The following is an 18,246-nucleotide window of genomic DNA, read 5'->3' as shown; positions in this document are numbered from 1 at the left end:
CAGATATTTCGGATCCCTTTGAAGACTATAGGGCCAAAGGAAATATCCTCCGATAACAAAGAGAAAGAAGCTTTCTAAGAAAGTTCTTTGTGTTCTGTGAAATCATCTCACAGAGTTACAGCTTTCCCCTCAAGAAGCCTTTCGCTAAGACAGTTCTTGTGGAATTGGCAAAGTGATATTTGGAAGCCCATAGAGGGCTATGGTGAAAAAGGAAATATCCTCAGATGAAATCTGGAAAGAAGCTTTCTGAGAAACTGCTTACCGTTCTGTGAATTCATCTCACGGAGTTACATCTGTATTTCGTGGATCTCTTTGCTAGCCTTATTTCTGTGGAATCTGAGAACAGATATTTCGGATCCCTTTGAAGACTATAGGGCCAAAGGAAATATCCTCCGATAACAAAGAGAAAGAAGCTTTCTAAGAAAGTTCTTTGTGTTCTGTGAAATCATCTCACAGAGTTACAGCTTTCCCCTCAAGAAGCCTTTCGCTAAGACAGTTCTTGTGGAATTGGCAAAGTGATATTTGGAAGCCCATAGAGGGCTATGGTGAAAAAGGAAATATCCTCAGATGAAATCTGGAAAGAAGCTTTCTGAGAAACTGCTCTGTGATGTGTGACTTCCACTCACAGAGTTACATGTGTATGTCGTGGATCTCTTTGCTAGCCTTATTTCTGTGGAATCTGAGAACAGATATTTCGGATCCCTTTGAAGACTATAGGGCCAAAGGAAATATCCTCCGATAACAAAGAAAAAGAAGCTTTCAGAGAAATTTCTTTGTGTTCTGTGAAATCATCTCACAGAGTTACAGCTTTCCCCTCAAGAAGCCTTTCGCTAAGACAGTTCTTGTGGAATTGGCAAAGTGATATTTGGAAGCCCATAGAGGGCTATGGTGAAAAAGGAAATATCCTCAGATGAAATCTGGAAAGAAGCTTTCTGAGAAACTGCTTAGTGTTCTGTTAATTCATCTCACAGAGTTACATCTGTATTTCGTGGATCTCTTTGCTAGCCTTATTTCTGTGGAATCTGATGACAGATATTTCGGATCCCTTTGAAGACTAAGGGGTCAAAGGAAATATCCTCCGATAACACAGAGAAACAAGCTTTCTGAGAAACTTCTTTGTGTTCTGTGAAATCATCTCACAGAGTTACAGCTTTCCCCTCAAGAAGCCTTTCGCTAAGACAGTTCTTGTGGAATTGGCAAAGTGATATTTGGAAGCCCATAGAGGGCTATGGTGAAAAAGGAAATATCCTCAGATGAAATCTGGAAAGAAGCTTTCTGAGAAACTGCTCTGTGATGTGTGACTTCCACTCACAGAGTTACATCTGTATTTCGTGGATCTCTTTGCTAGCCTTATTTCTGTGGAATCTGAGAACAGATATTTCGGATCCCTTTGAGGACTATAGGGCCAAAGGAAAAATCCTCCGATAACAAAGAGAAAGAAGCTTTCTGAGAAACTTCTTTTTGTTCTGTGAAATCATCTCACAGAGTTACAGCTTTCCCCTCAAGAAGCCTTTCGCTAAGACAGTTCTTGTGGAATTGGCAAAGAGATATTTGGAAGCCCATAGAGGGCTATGGTGAAAAAGGAAATATCCTCAGATGAAATCTGGAAAGAAGCTTTCTGAGAAACTGCTTAGTGTTCTGTTAATTTATCTCACAGAGTTACATCTGTATTTCGTGGATCTCTTTGCTAGCCTTATTTCTGTGGAATCTGAGAACAGATATTTCGGATCCCTTTGAAGAGTATAGGGCCAAAGGAAATATCCTCCGATAACAAAGAGAAAGAAGCTTTCTGAGAAACTTCTTTGTGTTCTGTGAAATCATCTCACAGAATTACAGCTTTCCCCTCAAGAAGCCTTTCGCTAAGACACTTCTTGTGGAATTGGCAAAGTGATATTTGGAAGCCCTTTGAGGGCTATGGTGAAAAAGGAAATATCCTCAGATGAAATCTGGAAAGAAGAATTCTGAGAAACTGCTTAGTGTTCTGTTAATTCATCTCACAGAGTTACATCTGTATTTCGTGGATCTCTTTGCTAGCCTTATTTCTGTGGAATCTGAGAACAGATATTTCGGATCCCTTTGAAGACTATAGGGCCAAAGGAAATATCCTCCGATAACAAAGAGAAAGAAGCTTTCTGAGAAACTTCTTTGTGTTCTGTGAAATCATCTCACAGAGTTACAGCTTTCCCCTCAAGAAGCCTTTCGCTAAGACAGTTCTTGTGGAATTGGCAAAGTGATATTTGGAAGCCCATAGAGGGCTATGGTGAAAAAGGAAATATCCTCAGATGAAATCTGGAAAGAAGCTTTCTGAGAAACTGCTTAGTGTTCTGTTAATTCATCTCACAGAGTTACATCTGTATTTCGTGGATCTCTTTGCTAGCCTTATTTCTGTGGAATCTGATGACAGATATTTCGGATCCCTTTGAAGACTAAGGGGCCAAAGGAAATATCCTCCGATAACACAGAGAAACAAGCTTTCTGAGAAACTTCTTTGTGTTCTGTGAAATCATCTCACAGAGTTACAGCTTTCCCCTCAAGAAGCCTTTCGTAAGACAGTTCTTGTGGAATTGGCAAAGTGATATTTGGAAGCCCATAGAGGGCTATGGTGAAAAAGGAAATATCCTCAGATGAAATCTGGAAAGAAGCTTTCTGAGAAACTGCTTACCGTTCTGTGAATTCATCTCACAGAGTTACATCTGTATTTCGTGGATCTCTTTGCTAGCCTTATTTCTGTGGAATCTGAGAACAGATATTTCGCATCCCTTTGAAGACTATAGGGCCAAAGGAAATATCCTCCGATAACAAAGAAAAAGAAGCTTTCAGAGAAATTTCTTTGTGTTCTGTGAAATCATCTCACAGAGTTACAGCTTTCCCCTTAAGAAGCCTTTCGCTAAGACAGTTCTTGTGGAATTGGCAAAGTGATATTTGGAAGCCCATAGAGGGCTATGGTGAAAAAGGAAATATCCTCAGATGAAATCTGGAAAGAAGCTTTCTGAGAAACTGCTTAGTGATCTGTTAATTCATCTCACAGAGTTATATCTGTATTTCATGGATCTCTTTGCTAGCCTTATTTCTGTGGAATCTGAGAACAGATATTTCGGATCCCTTTGAAGACTTGAGGGCCAAAGGAAATATCCTCCGATAACAAAGAGAAAGAAGCTTTCTGAGAAACTTCTTTGTGTTCTGTGAAATCATCTCACAGAGTTACAGCTTTCCCCTCAAGAAGCCTTTCGCTAAGACAGTTCTTGTGTAATTGGCAAAGTGATATTTGGAAGCCCATAGAGGGCTATGGTGAAAAAGGAAATATCCTCAGATGAAATCTAGAAAGAAGCTTTCTGAGAAACTGCTTAGTGTTCTGTTAATTCATCTCACAGAGTTACATCTGTATTTCGTGGATCTCTTTGCTAGCCTTATTTCTGTGGAATCTGAGAACAGATATTTCGCATCCCTTTGAAGACTATAGGGCCAAGGGAAATATCCTCCGATAACAAAGAGAAAGAAGATTTCTGAGAAACTTCTTTGTGTTCTGTGTAATCATCTCACAGAGTTACAGCTTTCCCCTCAAGAAGCCTTTCGCTAAGACAGTTCTTGTGGAATTGGCAAAGTGATATTTGGAAGCCCATAGAGGGCTATGGTGAAAAAGGAAATATCCTCAGATGAAATCTGGAAAGAAGCTTTCTGAGAAACTGCTTTGTGATGTGTGACTTCCCCTCACAGAGTTACATGTGTGTTTCGTGGATCTCTTTGCTAGCCTTATTTCTGTGGAATCTGAGAACAGAAAATTCGGATCCCTTTGAAGACTATAGGGCCAAAGGAAATATCCTCCGATAACAAAGAAAAAGAAACTTTCCGAGAAATTTCTTTGTGTTCTGTGAAATCATCACAAAGAGTTACAGCTTTCCCCTCAAGAAGCCTTTCGCTACGACAGTTCTTGTGGAATTGGCAAAGTGATACTTGGAAGCTCATAGAGGGCTATGGTGAAAAAGGAAATATCCTCAGATGAAATCTGGAAAGAAGCTTTCTGAGAAACTGCTTAGTGTTCTGTGAATTCATCTCACAGAGTTACATCTGTATTTCGTGGATCTCTTTGCTAGCCTTATTTCTGTGGAATCTGAGAACAGATATTTCGGATCCCTTTGAAGACTATAGGGCCAAAGGAAATATCCTCCGATAACAAAGAGAAAGAAGCTTTCTGAGAAACTTCTTTGTGTTCTGTGAAATCATCTCACAGAGTTACAGCTTTCCCCTCAAGAAGCCTTTCGCTAAGACAGTTCTTGTGGAATTGGCAAAGTGATATTTGGAAGCCCATAGAGGGCTATGGTGAAAAAGGAAATATCCTCAGATGAAATCTGGAAAGAAGCTTTCTGAGAAACTGCTCTGTGATGTGTGACTTCCACTCACAGAGTTACATGTGTATGTCATGGATCTCTTTGCTAGCCTTATTTCTGTGGAATCTGAGAACAGATATTTCGGATCCCTTTGAAGACTATAGGGCCAAAGGAAATATCCTCCGATAACAAAGAAAAAGAAGCTTTCAGAGAAATTTCTTTGTGTTCTGTGAAATCATCTCACAGAGTTACAGCTTTCCCCTCAAGAAGCCTTTCGCTAAGACAGTTCTTGTGGAATTGGCAAAGTGATATTTGGAAGCCCATAGAGGGCTATGGTGAAAAAGGAAATATCCTCAGATGAAATCTGGAAAGAAGCTTTCTGAGAAACTGCTCTGTGATGTGTGACTTCCCCTCACAGAGTTACATGTGTGTTTCGTGGATCTCTTTGCTAGCCTTATTTCTGTGGAATCTGAGAACAGAAAATTCGGATCCCTTTGAAGACTATAGGGCCAAAGGAAATATCCTCCGATAACAAAGATAAAGAAACTTTCTGAGAAATTTCTTTGTGTTCTGTGAAATCATCACAAAGAGTTACAGCTTTCCCCTCAAGAAGCCTTTCGCTAAGACAGTTCTTGTGGAATTGGCAAAGTGATACTTGGAAGCTCATAGAGGGCTATGGTGAAAAAGGAAATATCCTCAGATGAAATCTGGAAAGAAGCTTTCTGAGAAACTGCTTAGTGTTCTGTTAATTCATCTCACAGAGTTACATGTGTATTTCATGGATCTCTTTGCTAGCCTTATTTCTGTGGAATCTGAGAACAGATATTTCGGATCCCTTTGAAGACTATAGGGCCAAAGGAAATATCCTCCGATAACAAAGAGAAAGAAGCTTTCTGAGAAACTTCTTTGTGTTCTGTGAAATCATCTCACAGAGTTACAGCTTTCCTCTCAAGAAGCCTTTCGCTAAGACAGTACTTGTGGAATTGGCAAAGTGATATTTGGAAGCCCATAGAGGGCTATGGTGAAAAAGGAAATATCCTCAGATGAAATCTGGAAAGAAGCTTTCTGAGAAACTGCTCTGTGATGTGTGACTTCCACTCACAGAGTTACATGTGTATGTCGTGGATGTCTTTGCTAGCCTTATTTCTGTGGAATCTGAGAACAGATATTTCGGATCCCTTTGAAGACTATAGGGCCAAAGGAAATATCCTCCGATAACAAAGAAAAAGAAGCTTTCTGAGAAACTTCTTTGTGTTCTGTGAAATCATCTCACAGAGTTACAGCTTTCCCCTCAAGAAGCCTTTCGCTAAGACAGTTCTTGTGGAATTGGCAAAGTGATATTTGGAAGCCCATAGAGTGCTATGGTGAAAAAGGAAATATCCTCAGATGAAATCTGGAAAGAAGCTTTCTGAGAAACTGCTTAGTGTTCTGTGAATTCATCTCACAGAGTTACATCTGTGTTTCGTGGATGTCTTTGCTAGCCTTATTTCTGTGGAATCTGAGAACAGATATTTCGGATCCCTTTGAAGACTATAGGGCCAAAGGAAATATCCTGCGATAACAAAGAGAAAGAAGCTTTCTGAGAAACTTCTTTGTGTTCTGTGAAATCATCTCACAGAGTTACAGCTTTCCCCTCAAGAAGCCTTTCGCTAAGACAGTTCTTGTGTAATTGGCAAAGTGATATTTGGAAGCCCATAGAGGGCTATGGTGAAAAAGGAAATATCCTCAGATGAAATCTGGAAAGAAGCTTTCTGAGAAACTGCTCTGTGATGTGTGACTTCCACTCACAGAGTTACATGTGTGTTTCGTGGATCTCTTTGCTAGACTTATTTCTGTGGAATCTGAGAACAGATAATTCGGATCCCTTTGAAGACTATAGGGCCAAAGGAAGTATCCTCCGATAACAAAGAAAAAGAAACTTTCCGAGAAATTTCTTTGTGTTCTGTGAAATCATCACACAGAGTTACAGCTTTCCCCTCAAGAAGCCTTTCGCTAAGACAGTTCTTGTGGAATTGGCAATGTGATACTTGGAAGCCCATAGAGGGCTATGGTGAAAAAGGAAATATCCTCAGATGAAATCTGGAAAGAAGCTTTCTGAGAAACTGCTTAGTGTTCTGTTAATTCATCTCACAGAGTTACATCTGTATTTCGTGGATCTCTTTGCTAGCCTTATTTCTGTGGAATCTGAGAACAGATATTTCGGATCCCTTTGAAGACTATAGGGCCAAAGGAAATATCCTCCGATAACAAAGAGAAAGAAGCTTTCTGAGAAACTTCTTTTTGTTCTGTGAAATCATCTCACAGAGTTACAGCTTTCCCCTCAAGAAGCCTTTCGCTAAGACAGTTCTTGTGGAATTGGCAAAGAGATATTTGGAAGCCCATAGAGGGCTATGGTGAAAAAGGAAATATCCTCAGATGAAATCTGGAAAGAAGCTTTCTGAGAAACTGCTCTGTGATGTGTGACTTCCACTCACAGAGTTACATCTGTATGTCGTGGATCTCTTTGCTAGCCTTATTTCTGTGGAATCTGAGAACAGATATTTCGGATCCCTTTGAAGACTATAGGGCCAAAGGAAATATCCTCCGATAACAAAGAAAAAGAAGCTTTCAGAGAAATTTCTTTGTATTCTGTGAAATCATCTCACAGAGTTACAGCTTTCCCCTCAAGAAGCCTTTCGCTAAGACAGTTCTTGTGGAATTGGCAAAGTGATATTTGGAAGCCCATAGAGGGCTATGGTGAAAAAGGAAATATCCTCAGATGAAATCTGGAAAGAACATTTCTGAGAAACTGCTAAGTGTTCTGTTAATTCATCTCACAGAGTTACATCTGTGTTTCGTGGATCTCTTTGGTAGCCTTATTTCTGTGGAATCTGAGAACAGATATTTCGGATCCCTTTGAAGTCTATAGGGCCAAAGGAAATATCCTGCGATAACAAAGAGAAAGAAGCTTTCTGAGAAACTTCTTTGTGTTCTGTGAAATCATCTCACAGAGTTATAGCTTTCCCCTCAAGAAGCCTTTCGCTAAGACAGTTCTTGTGGAATTGGCAAAGTGATATTTGGAAGCCCATAGAGGGCTATGGTGAAAAAGGAAATATCCTCAGATGAAATCTGGAAAGAAGCTTTCTGAGAAACTGCTCTGTGATGTGTGACTTCCACTCACAGAGTTACATGTGTATGTCGTGGATCTCTTTGCTAGCCTTATTTCTGTGGAATCTGAGAACAGATATTTCGGATCCCTTTGAAGACTATAGGGCCAAAGGAAATATCCTCCGATAACAAAGAAAAAGAAGCTTTCAGAGAAATTTCTTTGTGTTCTGTGAAATCATCTCACAGAGTTACAACTTTCCCCTCAAGAAGCCTTTCGCTAAGACAGTTCTTGTGGAATTGGCAAAATGATATTTGGAAGCCCATAGAGGGCTATGGTGAAAAAGGAAATATCCTCAGATGAAATCTGGAAAGAAGCTTTCTGAGAAACTGCTTAGTGTTCTGTTAATTAATCTCACAGAGTTACATCTGTATTTCGTGGATCTCTTTGCTAGCCTTATTTCTGTGGAATCTGAGAACAGATATTTCGGATCCCTTTGAAGACTATAGGGCCAAAGGAAATATCCTCCGATAACAAAGAGAAAGAAGCTTTCTGAGAAAGTTCTTTCTGTTCTGTGAAATCATCTCACAGAGTTACAGCTTTCCCCTCAAGAAGCCTTTCGCTAAGACAGTTCTTGTGGAATTGGCAAAGTGATATTTGGAAGCCCATAGAGGGCTATGGTGAAAAAGGAAATATCCTCAGATGAAATCTGGAAAGAAGCTTTCTGAGAAACTGCTTACCGTTCTGTGAATTCATCTCACAGAGTTACATCTGTATTTCGTGGATCTCTTTGCTAGCCTTATTTCTGTGGAATCTGAGAACAGATATTTCGGATCCCTTTGAAGACTATAGGGCCAAAGGAAATATCCTCCGATAACAAAGAGAAAGAAGCTTTCTGAGAAACTTCTTTGTGTTCTGTGAAATCATCTCACAGAGTTACAGCTTTCCCCTCAAGAAGCCTTTCGCTAAGACAGTTCTTGTGGAATTGGCAAAGTGATATTTGGAAGCCCATAGAGGGCTATGGTGAAAAAGGAAATATCCTCAGATGAAATCTGGAAAGAAGCTTTCTGAGAAACTGCTCTGTGATGTGTGACTTCCACTCACAGAGTTACATGTGTATGTCATGGATCTCTTTGCTAGCCTTATTTCTGTGGAATCTGAGAACAGATATTTCGGATCCCTTTGAAGACTATAGGGCCAAAGGAAATATCCTCCGATAACAAAGAAAAAGAAGCTTTCAGAGAAATTTCTTTGTGTTCTGTGAAATCATCTCACAGAGTTACAGCTTTCCCCTCAAGAAGCCTTTCGCTAAGACAGTTCTTGTGGAATTGGCAAAGTGATATTTGGAAGCCCATAGAGGGCTATGGTGAAAAAGGAAATATCCTCAGATGAAATCTGGAAAGAAGCTTTCTGAGAAACTGCTCTGTGATGTGTGACTTCCCCTCACAGAGTTACATGTGTGTTTCGTGGATCTCTTTGCTAGCCTTATTTCTGTGGAATCTGAGAACAGAAAATTCGGATCCCTTTGAAGACTATAGGGCCAAAGGAAATATCCTCCGATAACAAAGATAAAGAAACTTTCTGAGAAATTTCTTTGTGTTCTGTGAAATCATCACAAAGAGTTACAGCTTTCCCCTCAAGAAGCCTTTCGCTAAGACAGTTCTTGTGGAATTGGCAAAGTGATACTTGGAAGCTCATAGAGGGCTATGGTGAAAAAGGAAATATCCTCAGATGAAATCTGGAAAGAAGCTTTCTGAGAAACTGCTTAGTGTTCTGTTAATTCATCTCACAGAGTTACATGTGTATTTCATGGATCTCTTTGCTAGCCTTATTTCTGTGGAATCTGAGAACAGATATTTCGGATCCCTTTGAAGACTATAGGGCCAAAGGAAATATCCTCCGATAACAAAGAGAAAGAAGCTTTCTGAGAAACTTCTTTGTGTTCTGTGAAATCATCTCACAGAGTTACAGCTTTCCTCTCAAGAAGCCTTTCGCTAAGACAGTACTTGTGGAATTGGCAAAGTGATATTTGGAAGCCCATAGAGGGCTATGGTGAAAAAGGAAATATCCTCAGATGAAATCTGGAAAGAAGCTTTCTGAGAAACTGCTCTGTGATGTGTGACTTCCACTCACAGAGTTACATGTGTATGTCGTGGATGTCTTTGCTAGCCTTATTTCTGTGGAATCTGAGAACAGATATTTCGGATCCCTTTGAAGACTATAGGGCCAAAGGAAATATCCTCCGATAACAAAGAAAAAGAAGCTTTCTGAGAAACTTCTTTGTGTTCTGTGAAATCATCTCACAGAGTTACAGCTTTCCCCTCAAGAAGCCTTTCGCTAAGACAGTTCTTGTGGAATTGGCAAAGTGATATTTGGAAGCCCATAGAGTGCTATGGTGAAAAAGGAAATATCCTCAGATGAAATCTGGAAAGAAGCTTTCTGAGAAACTGCTTAGTGTTCTGTGAATTCATCTCACAGAGTTACATCTGTGTTTCGTGGATGTCTTTGCTAGCCTTATTTCTGTGGAATCTGAGAACAGATATTTCGGATCCCTTTGAAGACTATAGGGCCAAAGGAAATATCCTGCGATAACAAAGAGAAAGAAGCTTTCTGAGAAACTTCTTTGTGTTCTGTGAAATCATCTCACAGAGTTACAGCTTTCCCCTCAAGAAGCCTTTCGCTAAGACAGTTCTTGTGTAATTGGCAAAGTGATATTTGGAAGCCCATAGAGGGCTATGGTGAAAAAGGAAATATCCTCAGATGAAATCTGGAAAGAAGCTTTCTGAGAAACTGCTCTGTGATGTGTGACTTCCACTCACAGAGTTACATGTGTGTTTCGTGGATCTCTTTGCTAGACTTATTTCTGTGGAATCTGAGAACAGATAATTCGGATCCCTTTGAAGACTATAGGGCCAAAGGAAGTATCCTCCGATAACAAAGAAAAAGAAACTTTCCGAGAAATTTCTTTGTGTTCTGTGAAATCATCACACAGAGTTACAGCTTTCCCCTCAAGAAGCCTTTCGCTAAGACAGTTCTTGTGGAATTGGCAATGTGATACTTGGAAGCCCATAGAGGGCTATGGTGAAAAAGGAAATATCCTCAGATGAAATCTGGAAAGAAGCTTTCTGAGAAACTGCTTAGTGTTCTGTTAATTCTTCTCACAGAGTTACATCTGTATTTCGTGGATCTCTTTGCTAGCCTTATTTCTGTGGAATCTGAGAACAGATATTTCGGATCCCTTTGAAGACTATAGGGCCAAAGGAAATATCCTCCGATAACAAAGAGAAAGAAGCTTTCTGAGAAACTTCTTTTTGTTCTGTGAAATCATCTCACAGAGTTACAGCTTTCCCCTCAAGAAGCCTTTCGCTAAGACAGTTCTTGTGGAATTGGCAAAGAGATATTTGGAAGCCCATAGAGGGCTATGGTGAAAAAGGAAATATCCTCAGATGAAATCTGGAAAGAAGCTTTCTGAGAAACTGCTCTGTGATGTGTGACTTCCACTCACAGAGTTACATCTGTATGTCGTGGATCTCTTTGCTAGCCTTATTTCTGTGGAATCTGAGAACAGATATTTCGGATCCCTTTGAAGACTATAGGGCCAAAGGAAATATCCTCCGATAACAAAGAAAAAGAAGCTTTCAGAGAAATTTCTTTGTATTCTGTGAAATCATCTCACAGAGTTACAGCTTTCCCCTCAAGAAGCCTTTCGCTAAGACAGTTCTTGTGGAATTGGCAAAGTGATATTTGGAAGCCCATAGAGGGCTATGGTGAAAAAGGAAATATCCTCAGATGAAATCTGGAAAGAACATTTCTGAGAAACTGCTAAGTGTTCTGTTAATTCATCTCACAGAGTTACATCTGTGTTTCGTGGATCTCTTTGGTAGCCTTATTTCTGTGGAATCTGAGAACAGATATTTCGGATCCCTTTGAAGTCTATAGGGCCAAAGGAAATATCCTGCGATAACAAAGAGAAAGAAGCTTTCTGAGAAACTTCTTTGTGTTCTGTGAAATCATCTCACAGAGTTATAGCTTTCCCCTCAAGAAGCCTTTCGCTAAGACAGTTCTTGTGGAATTGGCAAAGTGATATTTGGAAGCCCATAGAGGGCTATGGTGAAAAAGGAAATATCCTCAGATGAAATCTGGAAAGAAGCTTTCTGAGAAACTGCTCTGTGATGTGTGACTTCCACTCACAGAGTTACATGTGTATGTCGTGGATCTCCTTGCTAGCCTTATTTCTGTGGAATCTGAGAACCCATATTTCGGATCCCTTTGAAGACTATATTGCCAAAGGAAATATCCTCCGATAACAAAAAAAAAGAAGCTTTCAGAGAAATTTCTTTGTGTTCTGTGAAATCATCTCACAGAGTTACAGCTTTCCCCTCAAGAAGCCTTTCGCTAAGACAGTTCTTGTGGAATTGGCAAAGAGATATTTGGAAGCCCATAGAGGGCTATGGTGAAAAAGGAAATATCCTCAGATGAAATCTGGAAAGAAGCTTTCTGAGAAACTGCTTAGTGTTCTGTTAATTCATCTCACAGAGTTACATGTGTATTTCGTGGATCTCTTTGCTAGCCTTATTTCTGTGGAATCTGAGAACAGATATTTCGGATCCCTTTGAAGACTATAGGGCCAAAGGAAATATCCTCCGATTACAAAGAGAAAGAAGCTTTCTGAGAAAGTTCTTTGTGTTCTGTGAAATCATCTCACAGAGTTACAGCTTTCCCCTCAAGAAGCCTTTCGCTAAGACAGTTCTTGTGGAATTGGCAAAGTGATATTTGGAAGCCCATATAGGGCTATGGTGAAAAAGGAAATATCCTCAGATGAAATCTGGAAAGAAGCTTTCTGAGAAACTGCTTAGTGTTCTGTGAATTCATCTCACAGAGTTACATCTGTGTTTCATGGATCTCTTTGCTAGCCTTATTTCTGTGGAATCTGAGAACAGATATTTTGGATCCCTTTGAAGACTATAGGGCCAAAGGAAATATCCTCCGATGACAAAGAGAAAGAAGCTTTCTGAGAAACTTCTTTGTGTTCTGTGAAATCATCTCACAGAGTTACAGCTTTCCCCTCAAGACGCCTTTCGCTAAGACAGTTCTTGTGGAATTGGCAAAGTGATATTGGGAAGCCCATAGAGGGCTATGGTGAAAAAGGAAATATCCTCAGATGAAATCTGGAAAGAAGCTTTCTGAGAAACTGCTCTGTGATGTGTGACTTCCACTCACAGAGTTACATCTGTATGTCGTGGATCTCTTTGCTAGCCTTTTTTCTGTGGAATCTGAGAACAGATATTTCGGATCCCTTTGAAGACTATAGGGCCAAAAAATATCCTCCGATAACAAAGAAAAAGAAGCTTTCAGAGAAATTTCTTTGTGTTTGTGAAATCATCTCACAGAGTTACAGCTTTCCCCTCAAGAAGCCTTTCGCTAAGAGAGTTCTTGTGGAATTGGCAAAGTGATATTTGGAAGCCCATAGAGGGCTATGGTGAAAAAGGAAATATCCTCAGATGAAATCTGGAAAGAAGATTTCTGAGAAACTGCTAAGTGTTCTGTTAATTCATCTCACAGAGTTACATCTGTGTTTCGTGGATCTCTTTGCTAGCCTTATTTCTGTGGAATCTGAGAACAGATATTTCGGATCCCTTTGAAGACTATAGGGCCAAAGGAAATATCCTCCGATAACAAAGAGAAAGAAGCTTTCTGAGAAACTTCTTTGTGTTCTGTGAAATCATCTCACAGAGTTACAGCTTTCCTCTCAAGAAGCCTTTCGCTAAGACAGTACTTGTGGAATTGGCAAAGTGATATTTGGAAGCCCATAGAGGGCTATGGTGAAAAAGGAAATATCCTCAGATGAAATCTGGAAAGAAGCTTTCTGAGAAACTGCTCTGTGATGTGTGACTTCCACTCACAGAGTTACATCTGTATGTCGTGGATCTCTTTGCTAGCCTTATTTCTGTGGAATCTGAGAACACATATTTCGGATCCCTTTGAAGACTATATTGCCAAAGGAAATATCCTCCGATAACAAAGAAAAAGAAGCTTTCAGAGAAATTTCTTTGTGTTCTGTGAAATCATCTCACAGAGTTACAGCTTTCCCCTCAAGAAGCCTTTCGCTAAGACAGTTCTTGTGGAATTGGCAAAGTGATATTTGGAAGCCCATAGAGGGCTATGGTGAAAAAGGAAATATCCTCAGATGAAATCTGGAAAGAAGCTTTCTGAGAAACTGCTTAGTGTTCTGTTAATTCATCTCACAGAGTTACATCTGTATTTCGTGGATCTCTTTGCTAGCCTTATTTCTGTGGAATCTGAGAACAGATATTTCGGATCCCTTTGAAGACTATAGGGCCAAAGGAAATATCCTCCGATAACAAAGAGAAAGAAGCTTTCTGAGAAAGTTCTTTGTGTTCTGTGAAATCATCTCACAGAGTTACAGCTTTCCCCTCAAGAAGCCTTTCGCTAAGACAGTTCTTGTGGAATTGGCAAAGTGATATTTGGAAGCCCATAGAGGGCTATGGTGAAAAAGGAAATATCCTCAGATGAAATCTGGAAAGAAGCTTTCTGAGAAACTGCTTAGTGTTCTGTTAATTCATCTCACAGAGTTACATCTGTATTTCGTGGATCTCTTTGCTAGCCTTATTTCTGTGGAATCTGAGAACAGATATTTCGTATCCCTTTGAAGACTTTAGGGCCAAAGGAAATATCCTCCGATAACAAAGAGAAAGAAGCTTTCAGAGAAATTTCTTTGTGTTCTGTGAAATCATCTCACAGAGTTACAACTTTCCCCTCAAGAAGCCTTTCGCTAAGACAGTTCTTGTGGAATTGGCAAAGTGATATTTGGAAGCCCATTGAGGGCTATGGTGAAAAAGGAAATATCCTCAGATGAAATCTGGAAAGAAGCTTTCTGAGAAACTGCTTAGTGTTCTGTGAATTCATCTCACAGAGTTACATCTGTATTTCGTGGATCTCTTTGCTAGCCTTATTTCTGTGGAATCTGAGAACAGATATTTCGGATCCCTTTGAAGACTATTGGGCCAAAGGAAATATCCTCCGATAACAAAGAGAAAGAAGCTTTCTGAGAAACTTCTTTGTGTTCTGTGAAATCATCTCACAGATTTACAGCTTTCCCCTCAAGAAGCCTTTCGCTAAGACAGTTCTTGTGGAATTGGCAAAGAGATATTTGGAAGCCCATAGAGGGCTATGGTGAAAAAGGAAATATCCTCAGATGAAATCTGGAAAGAAGCTTTCTGAGAAACTGCTTAGTGTTCTGTTAATTCATCTCACAGAGTTACATGTGTATTTCGTGGATCTCTTTGCTAGCCTTATTAATGTGGAATCTGAGAACAGATATTTCGGATCCCTTTGAAGACTATAGGGCCAAAGGAAATATCCTCCGATAACAAAGAGAAAGAAGCTTTCTGAGAAACTTCTTTGTGTTCTGTGAAATCATCTCACAGAGTTACAGATTTCCCCTCAAGAAGCCTTTCGCTAAGACAGTTCTTGTGGAATTGGCAAAGTGATATTTGGAAGCCCATAGAGGGCTATGGTGAAAAAGGAAATATCCTCAGATGAAATCTGGAAAGAAGCTTTCTGAGAAACTGCTCTGTGATGTGTGACTTCCACTCACAGAGTTACATCTGTATTTCGTGGATCTCTTTGCTAGCCTTATGTCTGTGGAATCTGAGAACAGATATTTCGGATCCCTTTGAAGAGTATAGGGCCAAAGGAAGTATCCTCCGATAACAAAGAGAAAGAAGCTTTCTGAGAAACTTCTTTGTGTTCTGTGAAATCATCTCACAGAATTACAGCTTTCCCCTCAAGAAGCCTTTCGCTAAGACACTTCTTGTGGAATTGGCAAAGTGATATTTGGAAGCCCTTTGAGGGCTATGGTGAAAAAGGAAATATCCTCAGATGAAATCTGGAAAGAAGCTTTCTGGGAAACTGCTCTGTGATGTGTGATTTCCACTCACAGAGTTACATGTGTATGTCGTGGATCTCTTTGCTAGCCTTATTTCTGTGGAATCTGAGAACACATATTTCGGATCCCTTTGAAGACTATATTGCCAAAGGAAATATCCTCCGATAACAAAGAAAAAGAAGCTTTCAGAGAAATTTCTTTGTGTTCTGTGAAATCATCTCACAGAGTTACAGCTTTCCCCTCAAGAAGCCTTTCGCTAAGACAGTTCTTGTGGAATTGGCAAAGTGATATTTGGAAGCCCATAGAGGGCTATGGTGAAAAAGGAAATATCCTCAGATGAAATCTGGAAAGAAGCTTTCTGAGAAACTGCTTAGTGTTCTGTGAATTCATCTCACAGAGTTACATCTGTGTTTCATGGATCTCTTTGCTAGCCTTATTTCTGTGGAATCTGAGAACAGATATTTTGGATCCCTTTGAAGACTATAGGGCCAAAGGAAATATCCTGCGATAACAAAGAGAAAGAATATGTCTGAGAAACTTCTTTGTGTTCTGTGAAATCATCTCACGGAGTTACAGCTGTCCCCTCAAGAAGCCTTTCGCTAAGACAGTTCTTGTGGAATTGGCAAAGTGATATTGGGAAGCCCATAGAGGGCTATGGTGAAAAAGGAAATATCCTCAGATGAAATCTGGAAAGAAGCTTTCTGAGAAACTGCTCTGTGATGTGTGACTTCCACTCACAGAGTTACATCTGTATGTCGTGGATGTCTTTGCTAGCCTTATTTCTGTGGAATCTTAGAACAGATATTTCGGATCCCTTTGAAGACTATAGGGCCAAAAAATATCCTCCGATAACAAAGAAAAAGAAGCTTTCAGAGAAATTTCTTTGTGTTTGTGAAATCATCTCACAGAGTTACAGCTTTCCCCTCAAGAAGCCTTTCGCTAAGACAGTTCTTGTGGAATTGGCAAAGTGATATTTGGAAGCCCATAGAGGGCTATGGTGAAAAAGGAAATATCCTCAGATGAAATCTGGAAAGAAGATTTCTGAGAAACTGCTAAGTGTTCTGTTAATTCATCTCACAGAGTTACATCTGTGTTTCGTGGATCTCTTTGCTAGCCTTATTTCTGTGGAATCTGAGAACAGATATTTCGGATCCCTTTGAAGTCTATAGGGCCAAAGGAAATATCCTGCGATAACAAAGAGAAAGAAGCTTTCTGAGAAACTTCTTTGTGTTCTGTGAAATCATCTCACAGAGTTACAGCTTTCCCCTCAAGAAGCCTTTCGCTAAGACAGTTCTTGTGGAATTGGCAAAGTGATATTTGGAAGCCCATAGAGGGCTATGGTGAAAAAGGAAATATCATCAGATGAAATCTGGAAAGAAGCTTTCTGAGAAACTGCTCTGTGATGTGTGACTTCCACTCACAGAGTTACATGTGTATGTCGTGGATCTCTTTGCTAGCCTTATTTCTGTGGAATCTGAGAACACATATTTCGGATCCCTTTGAAGACTATATTGCCAAAGGAAATATCCTCCGATAACAAAGAGAAAGAAGCTTTCTGAGAAAGTTCTTTGTGTTCTGTGAAATCATCTCACAGAGTTACAGCTTTCCCCTCAAGAAGCCTTTCGCTAAGACAGTTCTTGTGGAATTGGCAAAGTGATATTTGGAAGCCCATAGAGGGCTATGGTGAAAAAGGAAATATCCTCAGATGAAATCTGGAAAGAAGCTTTCTGAGAAACTGCTTAGTGTTCTGTTAATTCATCTCACAGTTACATCTGTATTTCGTGGATCTCTTTGCTAGCCCTATTTCTGTGGAATCTGAGAACAGATATTTCGGATCCCTTTGAAGACTATAGGGCCAAAGGAAATATCCTCCGATAACAAAGAGAAAGAAGCTTTCTGAGAAACTTCTTTGTGTTCTGTGAAATCATCTCACAGAGTTACAGTTTCCCCTCAAGAAGCCTTTCGCTAAGACAGTTCTTGTGGAATTGGCAAAGTGATATTTGGAAGCCCATAGAGTGCTATGGTGAAAAAGGAAATATCCACAGATGAAATCTGGAAAGAAGCTTTCTAAGAAACTGCTTAGTGTTCTGTTAATTCATCTCACAGAGTTACATCTGTGTTTCGTGGATCTCTTTGCTAGCCTTGTTTCTGTGGAATCTGAGAACAGATATTTCGGATCCCTTTGAAGACTGTAGGGCCAAAGGAAATATCCTGCGATAACATAGAGAAAGAAGCTTTCTGAGAAACTTCTCTGTGTTCTGTGAAATCATCTCACAGAGTTACAGCTTTCCCCTCAAGAAGCCTTTCGCTAAGACAGTTCTTGTGGAATTGGCAAAGTGATATTTGGAAGCCCATAGAGGGCTATGGTGAAAAAGGAAATATCCTCAGATGAAATCTGGAAAGAAGCTTTCTGAGAAACTGCTCTGTGATGTGTGACTTCCACTCACAGAGTTACATCTGTAGGTCGTGGATCTCTTTGCTAGCCTTATTTCTGTGGAATCTGAGAACACATATTTCGGATCCCTTTGAAGACTATATTGCCAAAGGAAATATCCTCCGATAACAAAGAGAAAGAAGCTTTCTGAGAAAGTTCTTTGTGTTCTGTGAAATCATCTCACAGAGTTACAGCTTTCCCCTCAAGAAGCCTTTCGCTAAGACAGTTCTTGTGGAATTGGCAAAGTGATATTTGGAAGCCCATAGAGGGCTATGGTGAAAAAGGAAATATCCTCAGATGAAATCTGGAAAGAAGCTTTCTGAGAAACTGCTTAGTGTTCTGTTAATTCATCTCACAGAGTTACATCTGTATTTCGTGGATCTCTTTGCTAGCCTTATTTCTGTGGAATCTGAGAACAGATATTTCGGATCCCTTTGAAGACTATAGGGCCAAAGGAAATATCCTCCGATAACAAAGAGAAAGAAGCTTTCTG

Source organism: Macaca mulatta, chromosome 1 (genome assembly GCF_049350105.2).
Source record: "Macaca mulatta isolate MMU2019108-1 chromosome 1, T2T-MMU8v2.0, whole genome shotgun sequence".
Taxonomy (NCBI): Eukaryota; Metazoa; Chordata; class Mammalia; order Primates; family Cercopithecidae; genus Macaca; species Macaca mulatta.
The sequence above is the reverse complement of the archived record's forward strand: the minus strand, read 5'-3'. Positions refer to the sequence as shown.